This window comes from Mustelus asterias, chromosome 7 (genome assembly GCF_964213995.1).
Source record: "Mustelus asterias chromosome 7, sMusAst1.hap1.1, whole genome shotgun sequence".
In the NCBI taxonomy this organism is placed as follows: domain Eukaryota; kingdom Metazoa; phylum Chordata; class Chondrichthyes; order Carcharhiniformes; family Triakidae; genus Mustelus; species Mustelus asterias.
In genome coordinates, this window is record NC_135807.1 from 40430721 (window position 1) to 40454334 (window position 23614).

At 44.2% G+C, this 23614-nt stretch overlaps 1 protein-coding gene across 1 annotated transcript in view; it reads right to left on the bottom strand.

Annotated features, from left to right (window-relative positions):
- The window catches only part of tmem71 (transmembrane protein 71), a 43674-nt gene extending 28720 nt beyond the window's left edge, over window positions 1-14954 (bottom strand). Inside the window, exon 1 of the mRNA XM_078215925.1 lies at window positions 14803-14954. The gene's annotated coding sequence lies outside the window, so the exon portion shown is untranslated. The remainder of the gene's footprint in view (window positions 1-14802) is intronic.
- Window positions 14955-23614: the final 8660 nt, after the last annotated feature.

Sequence of the window (23614 nt, forward strand, 5' to 3'; positions counted from 1 at the left end):
ACATGTTGTGAGTAAGATTACTTTCTGTCTTTCATCTTCCTCAATATTGTTTGCCCAGAAGATGTGTACAGTTTTGGTCTCCTTACTTGAGAAAGGATATACTGGCATTGGAGGGGGTGCAGAGGAGATTCACTAGGTTGATTCCGGAGTTGAGAGGGTTGGCTTATGAGGAGAGACTGAGTAGACTGGGGCTATACTCATTGGGATTCAGAAGAATGAGGGAGATCTAATAGAAACATATAAGATTATGCAAGGAATAGATAAGATAGAAGAAGGGAAGTTGTTTCTACTGGTGGGTGAAACTAGAACTAGGGGGCATGGCCTCAAAATAAGGGGGAGCAGATTTAGGACTGAGTTGAGGAGGAACTTCTTCACACAAAGGGTTGTGAATCTGTGGAATTCCCTGCCCAGTGAAGCAGTTGAGGCTCCCTCATTGAATGTTTTTAAGGCAAGGATAGATACATTTTGAGCAGTAAAGGAATTAAGGGCAATGGTGAGTGGGCGGATAAGTGGAGCTGAGTCCACGAAAAGATCAGCCATGATCTTATTGAATGGGGGAGCAGGCTCAAGGGGCCAGACGGCCTACTCCTGCTCCTAGTTCTTATGTTCTTATGTAGCTCATGTGCTCTATATATTGAGCCCAGTTTTCTCAGTTCATGTCATAAGCTTTGAGTTTACCGAAGAAAGGCATTTTTTTTTCTTACCAAGAATGAAATGATGCTTTCTGTTCGATGATAGGTGAACAGGAGTAGGAAAAAGAAATCCCATCCTCATTGCCAGTTTACTAACCTCAACAAGGCCAATCTTCTGGTATAACAGTGCTTTGTTGAAATAAAGAAAAGGGCCATGTCTGTGGCTTACCACAACTAAAGCCAGTGTCCCAGACCTACAATACCCCGGTCCAGACTGTGAGCGCGGGTCTTAAACTCCCAACGCTCATCTCTCATTGGACGAGCATCGCCCATTGGGAAACTCTTATTCCATGAAGCCTGTGGAAAGATCCGTTAATGATGTCACATGTCCTCGTGGTCACTATAGCAAACTCGTTATCATCATCCTCATCTGACAAAATGAAGCTCTCTTCCCTGAAGGGCGTGCTGATGGGGGTCCTTAAAATTATGAAATGGTTTGAAAGGACAAAAGTAGAGAAGCTACTTCTGCTTGCACCTGAAAGCAGAATGAGGGAGCACAAATATTAGACGGTTACTAATAAATCCGTCAGAAAACTCAGAAGGAAAGGCTTTACTCAAAGAGTTTTAAGAATGTTGAACTCTCCATCATAAGAAATAATTGCAGAAAGTAGCTTTGATCCATTTAAAGGGAAGCTAGAAAAACATGAGAGAAAGAAACAGAAGGATGTATTGATAGATGAAGAATGGGGGAAAGCTCGTGTGGAACATAAACACTGGCGCGGGCCATCACCATCTGTTTCTTTGCTGTTAATTTTGTGTAACGCTGTAGTTTTTTTAATGCATAAATCTGTGGCAAGCACTTTGCAGCTTGAATGGCATCTCAACTGTAATCTTCCAAATGACTGGCATGCAGCTTCTAAAACAGAGTAACTTGAGCCTGATGTTTAATCTTGGTCAATAGCACTGCGGTATGGGATGTTTTTCGACACGGGATAACATCTCTAAATTCCCCAATACTTAACATGGTGTTTTTATTAATAGAACAGCTGCACATTCCCATGAACTACACACACACAGAGACAAATCCCCTGTGACTGTTCCTTTCAGACAACATCCGACACATCCAAAGCTATGCAGACGGAATGAGGTCATTCCAAGTTAACATTCTGCTACTTGGCCTGTCCTTACATCAGCCACAAGTTGAAGCTGCACCCCCTGCTTCCTTTTTTTTATTAAAGCAACTTCTCCTCACTATTAACTTTAAAGATTGCTAATCTTTAAAGAAATGTATGTTGTGTCCAGTTAAGTTTTTAGATCCTTCAACCAAGGTGCTGTTAACTTCTACATTCAATACAGAGTCGTTTGTTTTTGTCACAAACTTTAATGTGCCACATTACGTCCACATTTCCATTTCGCTGTGGTGGGACCAATTCCAATACGAACGAGCAAATAATCTTCTAGATAGTCGACACATCTCCCTCTGCCTCCTCCGCAAGGTCATTGGTTCGAATGCTCTTTTCTCAAAAAATGTATTAACAACTCATTTAATTAAACCGGTCCTACAGGTTAATAAATCCGAAAACAGATTTTGCTGCGTTCTCTGGGCTGCCGTGTTTGGGACATTTGTCAGCACAAGAACAGCTGCTGCTTTTCCTAACTTACTACACGCCAAAAGGCAATTTGGTGTGAAAAGTTTCGAAGCATTTTAAGATGAAAAGACAAGGGGTTGTAATGATGCACTTTCACAGACTTCATTAGAAACACAAAAGGATTTATTAATAAGAATTTAAAAGCAGCTTCACTTGTTAGTTTCCTACACGTCTCCTGTCCAAGAGGAGTCCACCCCCTGGGGTAATTACCTATCCTGAGTCTCATTCGGTCCATAGGAATCCCTACAGTGCAGATGGAGGCCATTCGGCCCATCAAGTCTGCACCAACAACAATCCCACCCAGGCCCGATCCCCACACCCTCATACATTTACCCTGCCAATCCCGTGACTCTAGTGATAATTTAACATGGCCAATCAACCTAACCCGCACATCTTTGGACTGTGGGAGGAAACCGGAGCACCCGGAGGAAACCCATACAGACTTGGGGAGAACGTGCAAACTCCACACGGACACTGACCCAAGCCAGGATACCTTTACCCTGCTGTGTTGCCCTTAAAGGGATAATCACCACAGCGGTATACGATTAAAGTCGATTCCTGATTGGTCAGCAATAACTGGGAATATGTGAGTTCATAACCAGGAAGATAGCTGTAAATACCACTATTATTTGTCATTTATATTAATGATTTGGATGAGAATATAGGAGGCATGGTTAGTAAGTTTGCAGATGACACCAAGATTGGTGGCATAGTGGAAGTGAAGAAAGTTATCTCGGATTGCAACGGGATCTTGATCAATTGGGCCAGTGGGCTGACGAATGGCAGATGGAGTTTAATTTAGATAAATGCGAGGTGATGCATTTTGGTAGATTGAACCAGGGCAGGACTTACTCAGTTAATGGTAGGGCGTTGGGGAAAGTTACAGTACAAAGAGATCTAAGGGTTACATGTCCATTGCTCCTTGAAAGTGGAGTCACAGGTGGACAGAGTGGTGAAGAAGGCATTCAGCATGCTTGGTTTCATTGGTCAGAACATTGAATACAGGTGATGGGACGTCTTGTTGAAGCTGTAAAAGACATTGGTAAGGCCACACTTGGAATACTGTGTACAGTTCTGGTCACCCTATTATAGAAAAGATATTATTAAACTAGAAAGAGTGCAGAAAAGATTTACAAGGATGCTACTAGGACTTGATGGTTTGAGTTATAAGGAGAGGCTGGATAGACTGGAACTTTTTTCTCTGGAGCATAGAAGGCTGAGAGGTGATCTTATAGAGGTCTACAAAATAATGAGGGGTCTAGATCAGCTAGATAGTCAATATCTTTTCCCAAAGGTAGGGTAGTCTAAAACTAGAGGGCATAGGTTTAAGATGAAAGGGGAGAGATACAAAAGTGTCCAGAGGGGCAATTTTTTCACAGAGGATGGTGAGTGTCTGGAACAAGCTGCCAGAAGTAGTAGTAGAGGCAGGTACAATTTTGTCTTTTAAAAAGCATTTCGACAATTACATGGGTAAGATGGGTATAGAGGGATATGGGCCAAATGCAGGCAATTCGGACTAGCTTCAGGGTTTAAAAAAGGGCGGCATGGACAAGTTGGGCCAAAGGGCCTGTTTCCATGCTGTAAACCTCTAATAACCTCAATGACTCCATGACAAGGGCTACTCACATTGGGTGCTCACATTAGCAGAGGTGTTCTGATCAGATTTTGAATATGATGGCATTCCCACCAGAGTTTCATTGCATTAACGACACAGACTGACATAGAATTTGCAACACAGAAAAAGGCCAGTTGGCCCAACGATCGATGTTCATGCTCCACATGAGCCTCTCCCTGTGAAGCATAATCATCTAATCCTTTCCACCTCATGTGTTTATCCAGCTTACCCTTAAATGCGTCTGTGCAATTTGCTGCATGTCAGGGTGATCCCAGTCGGAGGTTTCACATTCACACCGTTCTCTGGCTAAAGATGTTCCTCCTGAATTTCCGATTGGATTTATTTGTTACTATTTTATATTTCTTGGCCCTGATTCGGATCACCCAATAAGTGGGACATTTTCTCCGTATCAGATTGTAGTTTGAAAGCACTCTTGGGAGTCACTGATCCTCAAAGGAGTTAAAGTGACCTTACCGAGCTGGAGTTCATCTTCAGAACCAGATTGAAGTTTCAGACATTTCCTTCTGTCAATGCCAGCTAGTTTTATCCCTGATTAGGCTGCGATTATTACTGAATGCGCTTGGACAAAAAAAAAATCAGCACGGATTTCATCACCACAATAATCCCATTTTCAGCTGGAAAAGTGGTAGAGGAATCACCCTTTGATTATAATGATTGAAACCTAACGGCCTACTCCTGTTTCTTGTTTCTATGTTTCTAAGGCCCAATCATAACCTGTGCAAAAAGAGGCAGCAGCAGATTAACCTTCAAAACAGGCAGTGAAATATTTAACATCATATAAACCATTCAGTTCACCCAGCATACCATAGAATCCCGACAGTGCGAAAGGAGGCTATTCAGCCCATTGAGTCTGCATCGATCCTCTAACACAGTATCTTACCCAGGCCTACCGCCCCGCCCTATCCCATGGCTAATCCATCCAACCTCATTTTGGGACACTAAGGAGAAGTTTAGCATGGCCAATGGGTGGCACGGTAGCACAGTGGTTAGCACTGCTGACTCACAGCGCCAGGGACCCGGGTTCGATTCTCGGCTTGGGCCACTGTCTGTGCAGAGTTTGCACGTTCTCCCCGTATCTGCGTGGGTTTCCTCCGGGTGCTCCGGTTTCCTCCCACAGTCCAAAGATGTGGGGGTTAGGTGAATTGACCATGCTAAATTGCCCCTTAGTGTCAGGGGGGGCTAGATAAGGTAAATACATAGGGTTATGGGGATAGGGTCTGGGTGGGAGTCTAGTCGGTGCAGACCCGATGGGCCGAATTGCCTCCTTCTGCACTGTAGTATTCTATGATTCTAAGCCACCTAACCTACACATCTTTGGACTGTGGGAGGAAAATACCGGAGCACCCGGAGGAAACCCAACAGACATGGGGAGAACATGCAAACGCCACACAGCCACCCGAGGCCAGAATCGAACCCGGGTCCCTGGCGCTGTGAGGCAGCAGTGCTAATCACTGCTACAAACACATCAGCACATGTTCATGTTCAACATTTCACAGAACGATTCAGTCCAAACCTTTCAACTTCTTTCCAAATTAACTGAAGGGTTTTTCAGGTGCTTTGCACAATGATATTAGACTGTGTTTGCCATTGGGAAAATCAAAGATACAAATGACAGTTGTGCTCCAGTGTGGCGGGTTCTGTGACAGATCTCATGGATTTCTGCTCTGAAAATAGGTAGGCCAATTTGGTGCCCAAGTATGACAGTTGTGCAGAGAAAATCTGGGAGCCAATTGAATAATGCTTTCCAAGAGCTTCCAAATGACCTTGCTTGCTCCATAATTGTCCTGGCTATATGATGTAGAAGATATTCTATTCCTCTGTAATATGGATTGAGCCATGTCCAATACCAACTCTGTGTAACAGTTAGCACTAGCAAAGACTATTCAGCCCATCAAATCACCTCCCTAAGGATGGCCCAACATCTTTATTTGTTCCAATGGCCAGCAAAAGGGAAAACAGGAGCTGAATGAAAATGGCAGCAAGGAATTCCTGGTAACTTCACTTGCATACGTCATATCTTATAAATCATAGAAATCCTACAGTGCAGAAAGAGGCCATTTGGCCCATCGGGTCTGTACCAACCACAAATCCCACCCAGGCCCTACCCCCATATCCCTACATATTTACCTGCTAATCCCTCTAACCTACGCATCTCAGGACACTAAGGGCAATTTTTAGCATGGTCAATCAACCTAACCCACACATCTTTGGACTGTGGGAGGAAACCGGAGCACCCAGAGGAAACCCACGCAGACACGAGGAGAATGTGCAAACTCCACACAGACACATATAGACACATAGAGCTGGATTTTCAGTTATTGATCAACGACTGGAAATGAGATCCAGTTTGAGATCCTGACCATAACGTATTAATAAAACAAGAAGACCAAAGAAGGATTGAACGTGTAATCAGGTTGGAAACTTAAGGCTCGTCCACATGAATTTTCAAATCCACAACCAATTAAAGGCCAGGGCTTGCCATTCAAGCAAGGATGGCGGTCAGGGTCTCTGGCACTCAGTGATCGGCAGGCCCACTGGTTGAGGCGGGAGCTGTCAATCTGAAGGTGGAGACAGAAAGGGACACAAAAAGGTAAATTTATGTTGTAATAAGCCATAGCTGCCTTGCCATGACCCTGGAAGGTCTGTTTTGGTGGACAAACCTAGTGTGATTCATTGGTCACCACACACCCCCACCTTGAAACCCCACAGAGAATCATATAATCATAGAATCCCTACAGTGCAAAAGGAGGCCATTTGGCCCATCGAGTCTGCATCGACTCTCCGACAGAGCAATTTACCCTGGCTCACCCCTGCCTATCCCCGTAACCTTGCACATCAACGCCACCAATGTCCCAAACCTGCACATCTTTGGACATGATCCAAGTCAACATGGCCTGTTTGCAGTGCCATCTGAAAGACCCAGTCAGTGTGGGAATGAGGCCTGTAAATAATTAGCCTTGATCCTTCCATGATTGAAAATGGCTCAGGGTTGCGGTTGGGATTGTGGTGGCAAACTAGCATGGTGGCACCAAATTGTGCCTTCAATTCCAATCCCAAACTCTTTCAAAAATCTCGGTCATAGAGAGTGTTACTAGAATAAACACAGCTCAAGATTGAGACACTGATAAACTGAGTTTATGCAATGTTCTCTGAAAAAGAAAACTAACCTCATCAGACTGTAGACTATAGGGGATTATAGGGGTATACAGCACAGAAAAATGCCCTTCAGCCCATCGCTTCTCTGCCGGTCAAAGACAAGCCACCTAACTATTCTAATCCCATTTTCCAGCACTTGGTCCATATCCTTGTATGCCTTGGCATTGCACCTGCAATTGACCATGCTAAATTGCCCCTTAGTGTCAGGGGGGGCTAGATAAGGTAAATACATAGGGTTATGGGGATAGGGTCTGGGTGGGAGTCTAGTCGGTGCAGACCCGATGGGCCGAATTGCCTCCTTCTGCACTGTAGTATTCTATGATTCTAAGCCACCTAACCTACACATCTTTGGACTGTGGGAGGAAAAAACCGGAGCACCCGGAGGAAACCCAACAGACATGTTATGAGGTTCCTACCCCCACCACCCTTTCAGGCAGTGAGTTCCAGATTCCCACCACCCTCTGGGTGAAAAGGTTTTTTCTCACACCCCCACTAAACCTCGTGCCCCTTCCCTTAAATCTATGCCTCCTGGTTATCGATCCCTCCACTAAGGGACAAAGTTTCTTCCTGCCTACTCTATCAATGCCCCTCTTAATTTAATACATATCAACCATGTCCCCTCGCAACTCCAAGGAAAACAACCCCAGTCTGTCCAATCTTGCTTCATAACTAAAACTCTCCAGCCCAGTAAATCTCCTCTGCATCCTTTTCAATGCTATCACATCTCTCCTATGATTTGGATTCCAGAACTGCACATGATACTCTAGCTGTGGCCTCACCAACTTTTTATATAGTTCCAGCATAACACGCCTGCTCTTAAACTTGATCCCTTGTCTAATTAAGGCAAGTATTCCATATGCCTTCTTAACCACTTTATCTACCTGTCCTGCTACCTTAAGGGACCGGTATACATGCACATTCAGGTCCCTCTGATCTTCAGTGCTTCCCAGGGTCCTGCCATTCATCATGTGTTCCCATTCCCTTGTTTGTCCTGCCCAAGTGCATCACTTCACACTTATCCGGATTGAACTCCATTTGCCACTGACCAGCCCATTTGACCAGCCTGTTTATATCCACCTCTAATCTAAGGCTCACTATTTATCACCTAACAATTTTTGTATCATTTGCAAACTTACTGATCAACACTCCTACATTCAAGTCTAAATCATTTATAGAAACATGGATCTCTGCGGAATCCCACTGGACACAATCTTCCAGTGGGAAAAACGGCCCTTGACCATCACCAGCTGCTTCCTGCCACTCAGCCAATGCTGGATCCAATCTGCCAACTTTCCTTGGGTCTAGAGATTGCGTCAGTATGTTATCATGTGAATGTGGCCACATCAGATTCCTTCCTCTGCTCGGTTAACTAAACGGCTTAGTGGTCCTTAAAACACTGGAGAAAGGAATTTGATATCAGTGCATTACAAATGTGTACGATAACAGTAAGGCCCACTCATTTGTATTTTGATGAAGGATTCTGCACCACAACAATTAGTGAGCTGAGGTAATGCCTACACTTTCAAAACTTTAAGACCCACTTACTTTACAATTATCCCTTTGTTGACCATCAGGGTCACCACTGGTATTGCAACCCTTCCACCTTCTTCCGTCGGGAAAAAGATACAAAAGTCTGAGGTCACGTACCAACCGACTCAAGAACAGCTTCTTCCCTGCTGCTGTCAGACATTTGAATGGACCTACCTTGCATTAAGTTGATCTTTCGCTACACCCGAGCTATGACTGTAACACTACATTCTGCACTCTCTCCACTCCTTATCTATGAATGGTATGCATTGTCTGTATAGCATGCAATAAACAATACTTTTCACTGTATGTTAATACATGTGACAATAATAAATCAAATCAAATCAAATTCAAGATTAAACACTTTCTAAGAATGTGTAAAGTTACTGATGATCAACTAGTGGTGCTAAAATATTCTTTGATAGGATGTTGCTATTGCTGGCTAAGCCACCATTTTTTGTCCATCTCTAATCAATTGAGAAGGTGGTGGTGAGCTGTCTTCTTGAACAGCTGCCATTCATGCGTTGTAAGTACACTCACAGTGCTGTTAGGGGGGAGATTCCAGGATTTTGACCCAGTAACAATGAAGGGACGACAAAAGATTTCCAAATCAGGATGGTGAGTGACTTGGAGGGGAACCTCCAGATGGTGGTATTCCCAGGTATCTGCTGCTCTTGTCCTACTAGAGGCGGGGGGATTGGAAGGTGCAAAAATAGGTTTGGAAGGAAAAATTCCAGCACTTTTTTACATAAAATCACAAAGAATTATCAACATTGAAACAGGCGATTTATCTGAATGGGTATAGAATCAGAATCATACAATCCCTCCAGTGCAGAAGAGGCCATTCGGCCCATCGAGTCTGCACTAACTCTCTGGCAGAGCATCTTACCCAGGCCCTCTCCCCCGCCCTATCCTCGTTAACCACACGCATTCATTTCACTAATCCATCTCTATCCTATGCATCTTAGGACACTAAGGAGCAATTTAACATGGCCAATCCACCTAACCTGCAAATCTTTGGACAATGTGAGAAAACTGGAACACCCGGAGGAAACCCATGCAGACACGGGGCTAAAAGCAAAATACTGTGGTTGCTGGAATCTGAAACAACAACAGAAAATGCTGGAAAATCTCCGCAGATCTGACAGCATCTGTGGGCAGAGAATAGAGTAAGAAGTCTCACAACACCAGGTTAAAGTCCAACAGGTTTATTTGGTAGCACAAGCCACTAGCTTTCGGAGTGCTGCCCCTTCATCAGGTGAGTGGGATTCCAGTTCACAAACAGGACATATAAAGGCACAAACTGAGACACAAACTCACCTGATAAAGGAGCAGCGCTCCGAAAGCTAGTGGCTTGTGCTACCAAATAAACCTGTTGGACTTGAACCTGGTGTTGTGAGACTTCTTACTGTGTTTACCCCAGTCCAACGCTGGCATCTCCACATCATGGTAGAGAATAGAGCCAGCATTTCGAGTCTAGATGACCCTTTATCAGACACGGGGAGAACATGCAATCTCCACACAGCCAGTCATCCGAGGCCAGAATTGAACCCAGGTCCCTGGAGCTGTGAGGCAGAAGTGCTAACCACTGTGTCACCGTACCACATGTGCCAGTTTTTATGATCCACACAAGGCTTGTCTCACCATTCTTCATGTAACCATATCTGGCTATCTTGACACTGCTATTGCTTGTTGTGAGACATGGGGGATGGGGAAGCAGTTAGTTTGGTTGTCAAGGTGACTCGTGTAGGATGCAGGACAACACTAACAGCGCTGGTTGAATACATCTACCAGCTGAGGTAATTCTTGGGGTCTGCCTCCCTGCCTCACGCAAGAGTGATATCATAGCATAAGCCACAATTAGCAACCTTCAGACAATGCAGTGCTACATGGAGAGGTAGAGAGAGAGAGAGAGAGATATTTTCTCAGACTGGGAGTGAATGGGAGGTATTCACTGCTTGTCCACTTCAAGCAGAGCACCTAGGTTTAAAGGAACAATCATCTGGCCTCCAAATGTGCATAAAATGTTGTAAATTAGGAAGGAAGTAATAGGTTATGCAGCTTTGGTCTAATGTTAAAAACTTAGAAGTGAAATTGAGGACAGTGGGAAGTCGTTTCCTGGCATACTGAAGTTGTACTCAATTTCTTTCAAATACTGGTTCAAATCGGCACAGGATATGCAGTGTAATTGTCCTGTGGGGAACAGAGCAGACTTTGCCTTGCCAGTTAGGTCAGTAAAGGAGTTGATAAAAATTCTTTCAGCAATTCACATAGGACATGTGGAAATGCAAGAAATTGGTCGTTGCAAGGTGGGCTTCTTTTAAAGGCCATTGCATTTCAGCCTTTTAAATTAACTTTGGGTTGCTTATTTTCAAATGTAAGCCCACACCACAAGATGAACTTTGTGGTTATCACCGGAAACAGCTCTTTATTTCTGCTGTGTTCAGCAATTCAGCAATGAAAAGGAGAAGAACAAAAAAAAGGGGGCAATTGGCAGATAACATAAGCCCTACAAAATGACATAACACTTGTACTCTATAATCTCCACTCTTTTCAAACCTGCACTAAGCAAGCAACAATTCCATGTCCTGTCCTTCCAGTACTGAGTGCAGAATCACTGATGATACATACATAAAAGGTGTAATGTGTATGAGTTTCTGACAGCTGAGGGTTTCAGAAACAAACAGCTACTGTGAAAACTCCCCGGCATGCCTGTTCTTTGAAGTAGATGACACAGCAGCTCATAGCAACAATGGGTACAGGAGTAGCCCATTCAGCCTCATGAGCCTGCGCACCATACTGATCTGTGTCTGCTTATCTGGGACCATAGGAAGTGAATAGGAAGATAAGACAACAGGCACAGAACTAAACCCCTTGAGCCATTCAATGAGATCATGAACTTAACTTCACAGACTATTTTTTTTCAATAAGAAGTCTCACAACACCAAGTTAAAGTCCAACAGGTTTATTTGGAATCACAAGCTTTTGGAGCGCTGTTCCTTCATCAGGTGAGCCCCTTTTATTCCACATCCCTTAATACGTTTGGTTAACAGAAATCCAACAATCTCAGACTTAATAATAACATTTGAACCAGTGTCATCTGCCATATAGGAAGGGAGTTCCAAATTTCAGTCAATTACCTTGACAGAGTGCTCTCCTGCTCCTGTTCTCCCATTAGCCCCAAGATTCCCCACTCACTAGCTTAAATCAGTCTCGCTTGGCCTGAAGTCTTGACATACCTGAAAGCGTTGCACTTTGTTTCCTCCCTCTATCCTGTCATCCCTGGGAACTGCTGTACAGGGAAAGTATGCTCCTTCCCCAATCCCAGAGGAGATGGGGAAATGTAGCATATGGACAGAGCAAATGAGTCTTATTAGCCGGGCAACTATTTCAGCAACATGTCTGAACATGTACAAATGATTACATTGTCATTTGTACATCTGTTGCCGTAACAAAATAGTTTCAGCTATCTGTATCTTGTATAGATTTATTCAATTGCCTGGAGTTTTTTTTCCCCATCAGGCAAATATTAGGAGTCACACGTTGCAAAGTCCATTGGAACATATGAAACAGGGAACATTTTAAGAGTGAATCCATATCGAAATGGTTGACTTTAAACTCGCAGGACATCATTGATAATTACTGATACACAGAGGGCTGGTGTTTTGTTTAGCGGGACTAGAAGCTAAACAATTAAAACACTTGGTATAAATCTAACACCAAAAGGCACTATAATAAAATATGTTCCAATATTCTATTGCTTTATAGATTTACAGAGGACATACAGGATATACAGGATACAGCACAGAAAAAGACCCTTCAGTCCAACCAGTCCACACTGTTCATGCTCCATTGGGCCTCTTCCCATCTTTCGTCATCTCATTCTATCAGCGTTTCTTTTCCCTCATGTGTTTATCTAGCCTACCATTAAATACATTTATAATATTCACCTTAACTACTCCTGTGGTAGCGAGTTCCACATTCTCCCACTCTCTTAATTTCTCACCTGTTTCCTTGGTATCTATGGACGGAATTCTCCCATCTGGAACTAAGTCCCGTGGCGGGAGTGGGAAAGTGGGGTGTCTCCCGCTCCAGAAACTAGTGGGAAAACATGCCTTATCTTCTGGCCCTGACCTCATCAATTATGCAGCCGGAGGTTTTGCGCCTTATTCCATGGTGGGACAGGCCTGTAGTCCGCCATTGTATCCGGGCACCATATTGAAAAGGTGCCCAACATCGCTGATCCACTATGGGAGGGAGAAGATGGACCTCCTGAGGAAGGAGATGGATCTCCAGGAACATTCTGAGGCTGGCAGATGGACCACATCGATAACACTGAATCTGGAAGGTCCATCGGTTGATGCTCTCCTCACCCTCTGCTGTGCTGTTCCAGGGTCATTGCCCCTTCATCCCGCTTAGGTGTTTTTGTCATCTGTGTATTTTTGTTACCAAAATGCAATACTTCACAACTACATTGAAATTCATTTGCCAATTATATGCCCATTCTGCTAGCTTATTCATGTCTTCTTTTAATTTCCCGTAGACTTCCTTGGTGATGATTGCCCCCCCAAATTTAGCAATAGCCCCGAACCCTGGCAACATATCCTGCCCCGGCAGAGGCAGCCTTCCATTGGTCAGTGGCAGGATTTTCTCGTCCCACCACTGTCAACAGGGCTTCCCATTCTTTGCACCTCCGCCACCGGGAACCTCTGGCGGTGGTGGGGGGGGGGGGGGGGGGGGGGGAATGGTGGTCGCCATCGGCGGGACCTGCAGGTCCGGACGGAAAATCTCACCCTGTGTTTTTTGGTTCCAAAGTCTGAATTGTTAATATAAATTCATAGAATCGTAGAATTGTGAATGACAGTGACCCCAGCACTGATCCATGTGGGACACCATTTCCCACCTTCCTGAATGGCTTCACTTTATACCTAATCTTTCCTTTCTTACAGCCAAACTGCTGCCCATTCTGCTACCTGTTCCTCAGCTGCACCTGCTCTGATCGTATTATTACATGGTACATTCTCAAACACCGTCTGGAAGTCTAAATATATCACATTTACCACATTACCCGTGTCCCCTCTCTCTGTTACCTCTTCAATGAGGCTGGCTAAGCTTCTCTTTTGAAATCCATATTGATTCTTCATTATTATATTATTGGTCTCTATTTTCTCCTTTAAGTAAGGATTCCATTCTTTTCTCCCCCACCAATATCAAGCTGACAGGCCTATAGTTTTCTGGATTTGTTCTGCGTCCCTTCTTAAATATGACAAAAACACTAACTATTCACCAGGGGACATCTGGAAAGTAACCTGTACAATTTGCAATGACAAACTTGGGACCAAAACAATGAAATGATGCTGCAGGAAATACTGCTTGTGCTGGCAGATATAATGAATGGCTTACAATAAAAAAAAGTCTCAGGCTTTAGATAACATCTTAAACTGCAAGAGACAAGCGGCAAGAGTTTAAATTGATAATCTGAAGATATTCATGACACGATTATTTTAACACATCCCTTTTAAAAGGGTGGATTCAAGAACAGCTTCTTCCCTGCTGCCATCAGACTTTTGAATGGACCTATCTCATATTAAGTTGATCTGTCTCTACACCCTAACTATGACTGTAACACTATATTCTGCACCCTCTCCTTTCCTTTTCCCCTATGTACTCAATGAATGGTATGCTTTGTCTGTACAGTGTACAAGAAACAATACTTTTCACTGTATACCAATACATGTGACAATAATAAATCAAAATTTAAACAAAGGTTTGTGTGAAAATGGGATTGGAATAGCTAGGTGCTTTGTCTTTGATCAGGACGGACGCGATGGGCTGAAGGGTCATTTTCTGCGCTGGTCAAGCTTCTCTTTTGAAATCCATATTGATTCTTATCTTATTGGGATTTGTGAGATCAGGGGCATACAGTGCTGTTAGCTGTCAGCACATTCCATTTCTCTGATTCACAACAGTATTCTGAGAGAGAGAACTTTACCCAGACCTGGGCAGCACAATATATTCAAAATGATAACATGCTCACTGCTAATTTAGAAACAAAATCACTTTCTAAAGGACAGCGATTGGGGGAACTTGGCTGGTTGAGCCAGAAGCCCCCAGTCTCAGACCGTTTTAGACACAGCTACAAAACAAAGAGCAAACAATAGAGATTTCCCCCCCCCCAAAGGCTGGATTCTAGGTTACTCACTCTGGGTCAGCCTCCCTCTGCTCTGGGCTCAGCTCCTTCTGCTCTTTCACCGCCACGGATCGAGCCCTCAGTCAGTAAGAGCCGGCTGAAGAGAGTCGCTTGCATTAGTGCTGAAGCGGATGCTGCCAGGCACTCGGTCCCTCTTATCACTCAACTCCTCACAACAGCCTGGCACTCGCAACTCCTCCCGGCTCAGCGCACCCTTGGTCCTAGTGCCCCTCCTCTTCAACGATCTCCATCAGGGACAATATTCCCAGCTAAGGGAAAATATATATTTCGCCTCAAATTAAATGAAAGGTTTTTTTGTTTCTAGGCCGAGTTAGATGTTGATAATCCATTTTAAATATGTTCGCTTTTTAAAATTTAACGTTAGAACAATACATAAAAAGTGTCACTCCTTATTTAGCTTCATCAAAATGTTCATGTATCAAAATAATGACAGTACAACTTGCAATGGCAAATTTGGGACCAAAACAATCCTGAAATCAAACGATGCTGCCGGAAATACTGCTTGTGCTGGCAGGGATAATGAATAGCTTACAATAAAAAAGAGTTGAAGATTTTAGATAACATCTTAAACTGCAAGAAGCAAGTGGCAAGAGTTTAAATTGATAATCTGGGTAACAATGTAATGCTTATGAAATTTGATTTAATAATATCAACCAGAACCTTATTAACAGTGACTCTGAATCATAGAATCTCTACAGTGCAGAAGGAGGCTATTCGACCCATCAAGTCCTCACCGGCCACAATCCCACCCAGGCCCTATTCCCACAACCGCTTGCATTTACTCTACTAGTTCCCCTGACACAATTTAGCATGGCCAATCCAGTTAACCCACACATCTTTGGACTGTGGGACAAAACCGGAGCACCCAGAGGAAACACACGCAGACACAGGGAGGACGTGCAAACTCCGCGCAGGCTTAGTCAAACATGAAAGAAAATGCAAAATAAAAACAGAAACATACTGGGAACACTCAGCAAATCTGGCAGCACCTGTGGAGAGAGAATGTTTCAGGTCAGGGACGTACCTTCAGAGGTAAAGGAAGATAGAACCTTAATAGGTTTTGACCGAGTCAGGAACAAAAGGAGATGAGGTAGAAGGCAGAAGCAATTAACTGCCAACATATGGCATGGTTCAAAAGGGTGAAGGGAGTGGTAATGATCGCAGTAAAGACACAAAAGATTTGTCCAGAGTGAGCGTGAAAGAAAGAATAATGAAAAGCTGGAAATAAAAATTTGTGAAACTAGATTCAAGACCAACAGGTGGAAAAAAAGAAATAAAATGGGGCGGGAATTACAGTCTGAAAATGTTCAACTCAATGTTGCGTCGAAAAGGCTTTGAAGTGTCTAATCGGAAAATAAGGTGCTGTTCCTCGAGCATCCAATGTTCACTGGAACATTGCAACAGAGGGAGGATGGGGGTGCCTGCTTGACAGCAAGGTGGAACATTAAAATGGGAAGCCACTGGAATCTCAGTGCCATGCTTGCGGACTGAGCGGAGGTGTTCCACAAAACAGTCACCCAACCTGCATTTGGTCTTCCTGGCGTAGAGGAGGTCGCACTGTGAGCAGCAAGTACAGGATACTAACTTGAAGTAAAAACAGTAAATGCTGGGAAAAGGCAGCACCTGTGGAAATTTGAAGGAAAATTGATGACATATTTGAGTTCCAGGTGAGAGCATGAAATGGCACCGATACAGTCAGTGAAATATGTCGTATAATATTATTTTATGAATATTTAACTTATCTACATCTTTGCTCCACTGTTTTAACAGGGGGGAAATTAACTAACTCCTCTTAAGTATTGCCATAAGGGGGAATGAAGCCTGTTCCTGATGCATCAAAGGCAATTCTTGATAGGATGAACATAGGGAAGATGTTTCCATATGTGAGAAGCCCAAATCTAGATAGTCATTGATAAATTTAATAAGGAACATGGGTGAAAATTATTTTTCTCAAAAAAAGTGTGGAAACTTTCATTTCTGGAGGTATCTCTGCAGAATGTGGAACTTACCTGGCCAGCGAGAGTCAATGCTCAGGCAGGGAACAAGACTAGCCCATTGCACTTGAGGTGTGCTGACGCCTGCGATCATGGTTTGCCTGTGCTAGGGTAGGGCAAGCAATCAGAGTAGCCAATGAAGTTAAACTGAAGCTTTACTTGATGCAATTTTTCAAAGACATCTTGGCCTTTTGGCACACTCTCAAGATTTGTGGGTTAGGTTGATTGGCCATGCTAAAATTGCCCCTGTGTGTCAGGGGAACTCACAGTAAGGAGTCTAACAACACCAGGTTAAAGTCCAACAGGTTTATTTGGTAGCAAACGCCACTAGCTTTCGGAGCGCTGCACCTTCAAGCACTAGCTCCAAAAGCTTGTGGCGGTTGCTATCAAATAAACCTGTTGGACTTTAACCTGGTGTTGTTAGACTCCTTATTGTGTTTACCCCAGTCCAATGCCGGCATCTCCACATCATGTCAGGGGGACTAGCAGGGTAAATACGTGGGGTTATGAGGATAGGGCCTGGGTGGGATTGTTGTTGGTGCAGGCTTGATGGGCTGAATGGCCTCCTTCTGTGATGTAGGGATTCTACGGTGCTATGCTTTTTTGGAATACTTTAATCCATTCTTTTTACTGATACTTTTAATACAGTCTAAGTCAAATAATGGGCAAATGACTATAGAATGAAACATAGAAATGTGAGGGCAATTCTGTACACAGTGCATAGATCGAGTGGCCAGCTGTCATGAATAACAATTTGTTATGAAACTTCCGAATTACTGTATCCATTGAAAAATTAAAACATCCAGTTATTGGATGGAGTAGAATGACTATACAGGCACTAGGACCCTGAAGAAGCCTTTAAGGCAACAGTAAGCTCTTTCAAGAGAGGCATTGCATCATTTGAACTGACCTAACACAGCCCAAAATTACAACTAACGGAAACTTGCTTTAAAAAACATACGTATTTGCTGTTGATGATTTCGTTTTTCATTACTGACCGCCCTCTTGTTTTCCAAGTCCATTTGCAACAAGCAACAACACATATGTGGGAATCAAGTGACAATGAAATTCAAAACTATTCTGTGACTATTAATACCGCACAATGCAGTCTCCGCAGAACACTGGAAACAGATTTATCAATTTATTGTTTAGCCGCTTCTGATGGCCTTGATTTTAGACTCCACTGCCCTCATTAATAAAATGAGGATAGAGCCTAACAAAGTGCAAATTATAGCTGGAGTTTAGCTGTCATTGATTTGCACCCATGCTGGTGGACTCTGGCTATCAGGTGGTTGACATGGGAACAGAGTGGACCATTCAGCCCCTCTAACCTGCGCAGCCACTCAGCAAGACCAACCCCCACTTAATGGATGAAGCAGCTGCTGAGCTGACAGATGTTCACTGAGACTGGAACCTGCTGGGACCCGAACAAAATATTTAAATGACTAGATCTGGAAAATTCACCTCAGTAAGCATCAGGCATGGTGGGAAGAAGAAGGAGTGGCTCCTGCAAGTTAAATATTTGTCAGCTGCTTGATGCAATGTATGTGTGGAAGGGCTACCCCCTGTAGCAGGGCTACTCTCTGTGGCAGGTCTACCCCCTGTGGCAGGTCTACCCACTGAGGCAGGGCTACCCCCTGTGGCAGGACTATCTGCTGTGACAGGTGTACCCCTTTTGGCAGGTCTACTCCCTGAGGCAGGTCTACCCCTGAGGCATGTCTACCCCCTGTGGCAGGTCTACTCCCTGTGACAGGGCCATCCCCACAGTGACAGTCAGGTAGATTGAAAGCACCTTACGATGGTAACTTTCATTTCTGGAGGTATCTCTGCAGGTCGTACTGCAGCAGCTGGAACTCTGTGAAAATCTGAGTGGGAAGCAGAGGGGGTGAAAACTGAGGTTTTCTGAAATACCCAAAGGAGTCCCAGGTCGTAATTTAAAGAAAGTTATTTGCTCATCCTATCTGTTTGAAATGGGAGATCCCTTATTTCAAAACTGTGCCCCCTGTTCTAGCTTCCCCCACCAAAGGAAACATCCTTTCAATCTCGATGCTGTCAAGCCCCCTCTCAATCTTATATCTTTCAATAAAATCACTTCTCATTCTTCTAAACTTGAATCAGTATAGGGCCGAACCTGCTCAACCCTTCCTCAGAAGACAAACTCTGCTTTCAGTTCAAGGTGGGACCATCTCTTCACAGAATCCCTTGCAGGAGAATCTAGATGAAGCAGTTGCTGATGGGTGAGCCCTTTCATGGTAGTGGACGAGGGCACTGGCAGCCAAGAGTTTAATAACTCCACAACTATAATGCAAAGTTAGTGAGATTGAGGAGCAAGATCAAAGGTTCATCACTGTCATAATGAGTTCAATCTTTACTACATCCATTTGGATGGGGTACAAATTGGGCTGAGTCCAAATGGGCCCAAACTGGCATGAGTAATTGGGTAAAGCAGCCAACTTCCTAACAGGAACTAGTTGCATGGAGACAGATTGCTGAGTGAATCAGTGCAATCCTTCAAACCTAGCCCTAAATGAGGAACAAATTTGTTGATGTCTGGGGAAGGTTCTGATGGGTGCACTTGGCCCTTTTCTGCACATTTCTTGTGAGGCTCATCAAGCACTGCATGAATTTAAACGGAGAGTTTCTCCTGCCTCTGGGAGGTACTATTTCAAAAGTACATCACATGGACCTTCTAAAATTAATTTACAGGATGTGGGCATCACCAGCATTTATTGGCTTTCCCTAGTTGCCCTTGAGAAGGTGGTGGTGAGCTGCCTTCTTGAACCGCTGCAGTCCCTGAGGTGTAGGTGCACCCACAGTGATTTAGGGAGGGAATTCCAGGATCTTGACCCAGCGGCAGTGAAGGAATGGTGATGTATTTCCAAGTCAGGATGGTGAGTGACTTGGAGGGGAACTTCCATGCGGTGGTGTTCCCAGGTATCTGCTGCTCTTGTCCTTCTAGATGGTGGTGGCCATGGATTTGGAAGGTGCTATCTAAGGAACCTCGGTGAGTCCCTGCAGTGCATCTTGCAGGTGGTACACTCGGCTGCCACTGTTCATCAGTGGTGGAGAGAGTGAATGCTAGTGGAAGAGGTAGCAATCAAGTGGACTGCTTTGCCATGCATGGTATTGAACTTCTGGGGCGGCACGGTGGCACAGTAGTTAGCACTGCTGCCTCACAGCACCAGGGATCTGTGTTCAATTTCAGCCTCGGGTCACTGTCTGTGTGGAGTTTGCACATTCTCCCTGTGTCTGCGTGGGTTTCCTCCGGGTGCTTTGGTTTCCTCCCCCAGTTCAAGGATGTGCGGGTTAGGTTGATTTGGCCATGCTAAATTGCCCCTTACTTTCAGGAGGATTAGCAGGGTAAATACAAAGGGTTAGGGGTTAGGGCTTGGGTGGGATAGTTGTCGGTGCAGGCTTGACGGGCCAAATGGCCTCCTTCTGCACTGCAGGCATTCTATGATTCTGAGTGCTGTTTGAGCTGCACTCATCCAAGAAAGTTTTCCATTACATTCCTGACTTGTGCCTTGTAGATGGTGGACAGCCTTTGGGGAGTTTGGAGGTGAGTTACTCACCACAGGATTCCTAGCCTTTGACATGCTCTGGCACTCACAGTATTTATATGGCTAGTTCCTGGTCAATGGTAACCCCCAGTACGATGATAGTGGGCGATTCAGCAATGGTAATGCCATTGAATACCAAAGGGTGCGTGGTGAACCATAGATGTTTACCACTATGGGTACTTGTACATATGTTCCTCTTGTTACTGTTGGGGTTAGGGTTGGGGTGTTCCACCTGTTAGCATTGTTCTGTGGTACACTCTGTTTGGCTCCGCCTTCTTATAGGAGTATAAAGGTCACTGCTACTTCCTAGTCTGGGATAGTATTGTTAAGCAGTATGCTCTATTCTTGTTGCGAATAAAAGCCTTTATTCCCGGGTACGACCTAGCCTCCCGAGTGAATTAATCGCGCATCAGGGTGATAGTTAGATCCTCTCTTGTTGGAGATGGTCATTGTCTGGCACTTGCGTGGCACAAATGTTACTTGCCACTTGCGAGCCCAAGCCTGGGTATTGTCCAGGTCTTCTTGCATTTGGTCATGGACTGCTTCAGTAACTGAGAAGCTGCTGATGTGAAACATTGTGTAATTGTCAGCGAACACCCCCACTTCTGACCTTATGCTGGAGGGATGGTCATTGATGAAGCAGCTGAAGATGGTTGGGCCTAGGACACTGCGCCTGAGGAGCTCCTACAGTGATGTCCTGGAGCCAAGGTGATTGATCTCCAACCACCACAACCATCTTGCTTTGCGCCAGGAATTACTCCAAGCAGTGGAGGGTTTTCCCTCTGATTCCCTTTGACTCCAGTTTTGCTAGGGCTCCTTGATACCACACTGAGCCAAATACTGCCTTGATGTCAGGGGCAGTCACTCTCACCTCTGGTGGGCTCAGGGCTAATTGGTGTTGAGTGGCTCATTGATGAGATCCTGCACAATGTCATTAACAGGGAAATAGTGCACAAAGAGGAAAAAACAAACATGGAAAAATAAAACCCAAATGTCTAAACCAGAATCTTAGAGTCATAGAGTCATAGAGGTTTACAGCATGGAAACAGGCCCTTCGGCCCAACTTGTTCATGCCACCCCTTTTTTTAACCCCTAAGCTAGTCCCAATTGCCAGTATTTGGCCCATATCCCTCTATACCCATCTTACCCATGTAACTGTAGATCTTCTGTAGAAAAATTAAATTCCAGAAGAAACCATGCACTAGGTGAGAGAATAACATCGGGAATTCCCTGAGATCTTCTTCCAGTTAAGTTAATTCATTAGTAAGGCTTACATTAACACTGCAATGACGTTATTGTGAAATGCCCCGAGTCGCCACATTCTGGCACCTGTTCAGGTCAATGTATCTAACCAACACATCTTTCAGAATGTGGGAGAAACCGGAGCACCCAGCGGAAACCCATGGAGAATGTGCAAACTCCACATAGACAGTGACCCAAGCCCGGAATCAAACCCGGGTCCCTGGCACTGTGAAGCAGCAGTGCTAACCACTGTGCTACCATGCCATTATGCTACCATAGCATATCATACCAGTTAGCCATTTGTTACACCAATGGAACAGGAGTAGCAAGAGGGAGGAGGGACATCATTTCAAATATGTTTAAAATTAACTAAAACCACCAGTGACAATGCCCAAAGACGTCGGAAAAAAAGGGATCGTGAACAATGATGGTGAGGATTTTCAGTCATGCCAGAAAGTGGGTGAGAACTGGGTCTTTCAGAGATTCGACAGGATAGATTGGAACTGAAGAGAAAGATGTGGCTGGAGTGTTAAGTGAGTATTTTTATCTATTTTCTCTTTCAAAGATGCCTCTCAGATGTCTGTGCTGCCTGCAGGACTGTTCCCAAAATTGATACCATAGAAGAATGCAGGTAGGTTTTGGACTAGGATTGAGGCTCTCAAGAATGACTTTTTATTGCCTGAAAGTATCCAGAACTTAAGGAATTTATAATTGCTGGGAACCTGGCATTTCCTGTACATCTGGAATCTTTCCAGGTAAATCTCACTTACAATCAAACTTGCAAAATTCGTCAAGGCTTGTTGTACAATGTCAAGTCACCGCTGCTAATTGTTTCATGCAATAGGGTCACATCCATTTTTGGTCAATGGCTATCTTTTGGTCTTGGAGTCCAATTTTTTTTTTCTGTTCCTGATGCCACAGGAAAACCTGGAATGTAGTGAAGTGCTCAATGCCAAAAGAAATGTGTTTGGCTTTATTCACGTTGATGGGCCTGTAGCTCATTATAGTCGAGGGGCCGATAATCTCTGCTCACTGAATAGCTGGGCTGGTTGGGGTTGAATGAGCAAACAACTTTCTCATGGCCAGCTTGCAGCAGAGTGGCTCCCAGTCTGAAGCTGCACTGGTATGAGTAGAACAGCTCTGCGATGCAGTGAGTCCATCACGTCACGACTCTTATCAGGGAGTAGCTGAGAAAAGAACAGCGTCCTCTGATTGGCCAGATAGGACGCAAAATACTATAGTTAAGAAAGCCCACCAACTCCTCTACTTTCTCAGGAGACTAAGGAAATTTGGCATGTCAGCTATGACTCTCACCAATCTTTGCAGATGCACCATAGAAAACATTCTTTCTGGTTGTATTGCAGCTTGGTATGGCTCCTACTCTGCCCAAGACCGCAAGGAACTACAAAAGGTCGTAAATGTAGCCCAATCCATCACGCAAACCAGCCTCCCATCCATTGACTCTGCCTACACTTCCCGCTGCCTCGGCAAAGCAGCCAGCATAATTAAAGACCCCACGCACCCCGGCATTTGCTCTTCCACCTTCTTCTGTCGGGAAAAAGATACAAAAGTCTGAGGTCACGTACCAACCAACTCAAGAACAGCTTCTTCCCTGCTGCTGTCAGACTTTTGAATAGACCTACCTCGCAGTAAGTTGATCTTGCTCTACACCCTAACTTTGACTGTAACACTACATTCTGTACACTCTCGTTTCCTTTTCTATGAACGGTATGCTTTGTCTGTATAGCACGCAAGAAACAATACTGTTCCCTGGATGTTAATACATGTGACAATAATAAATCAAATCAAATCAAATCAAAAAATATATATTCGCAGCTTGTCTTCTCACGCACAAGTGGAGAAATCTGGAATTAAAAATACTTCGACAGACTTTCCCTTTCCTTTCAATTAATTTTGAATGTTCCGTTCCACAGGAATGAGTGGTGAGAATATTATGGCTCCGGTTACTCTCTACATTACGTTTCTCTGTTATAAACTGACAGTAAA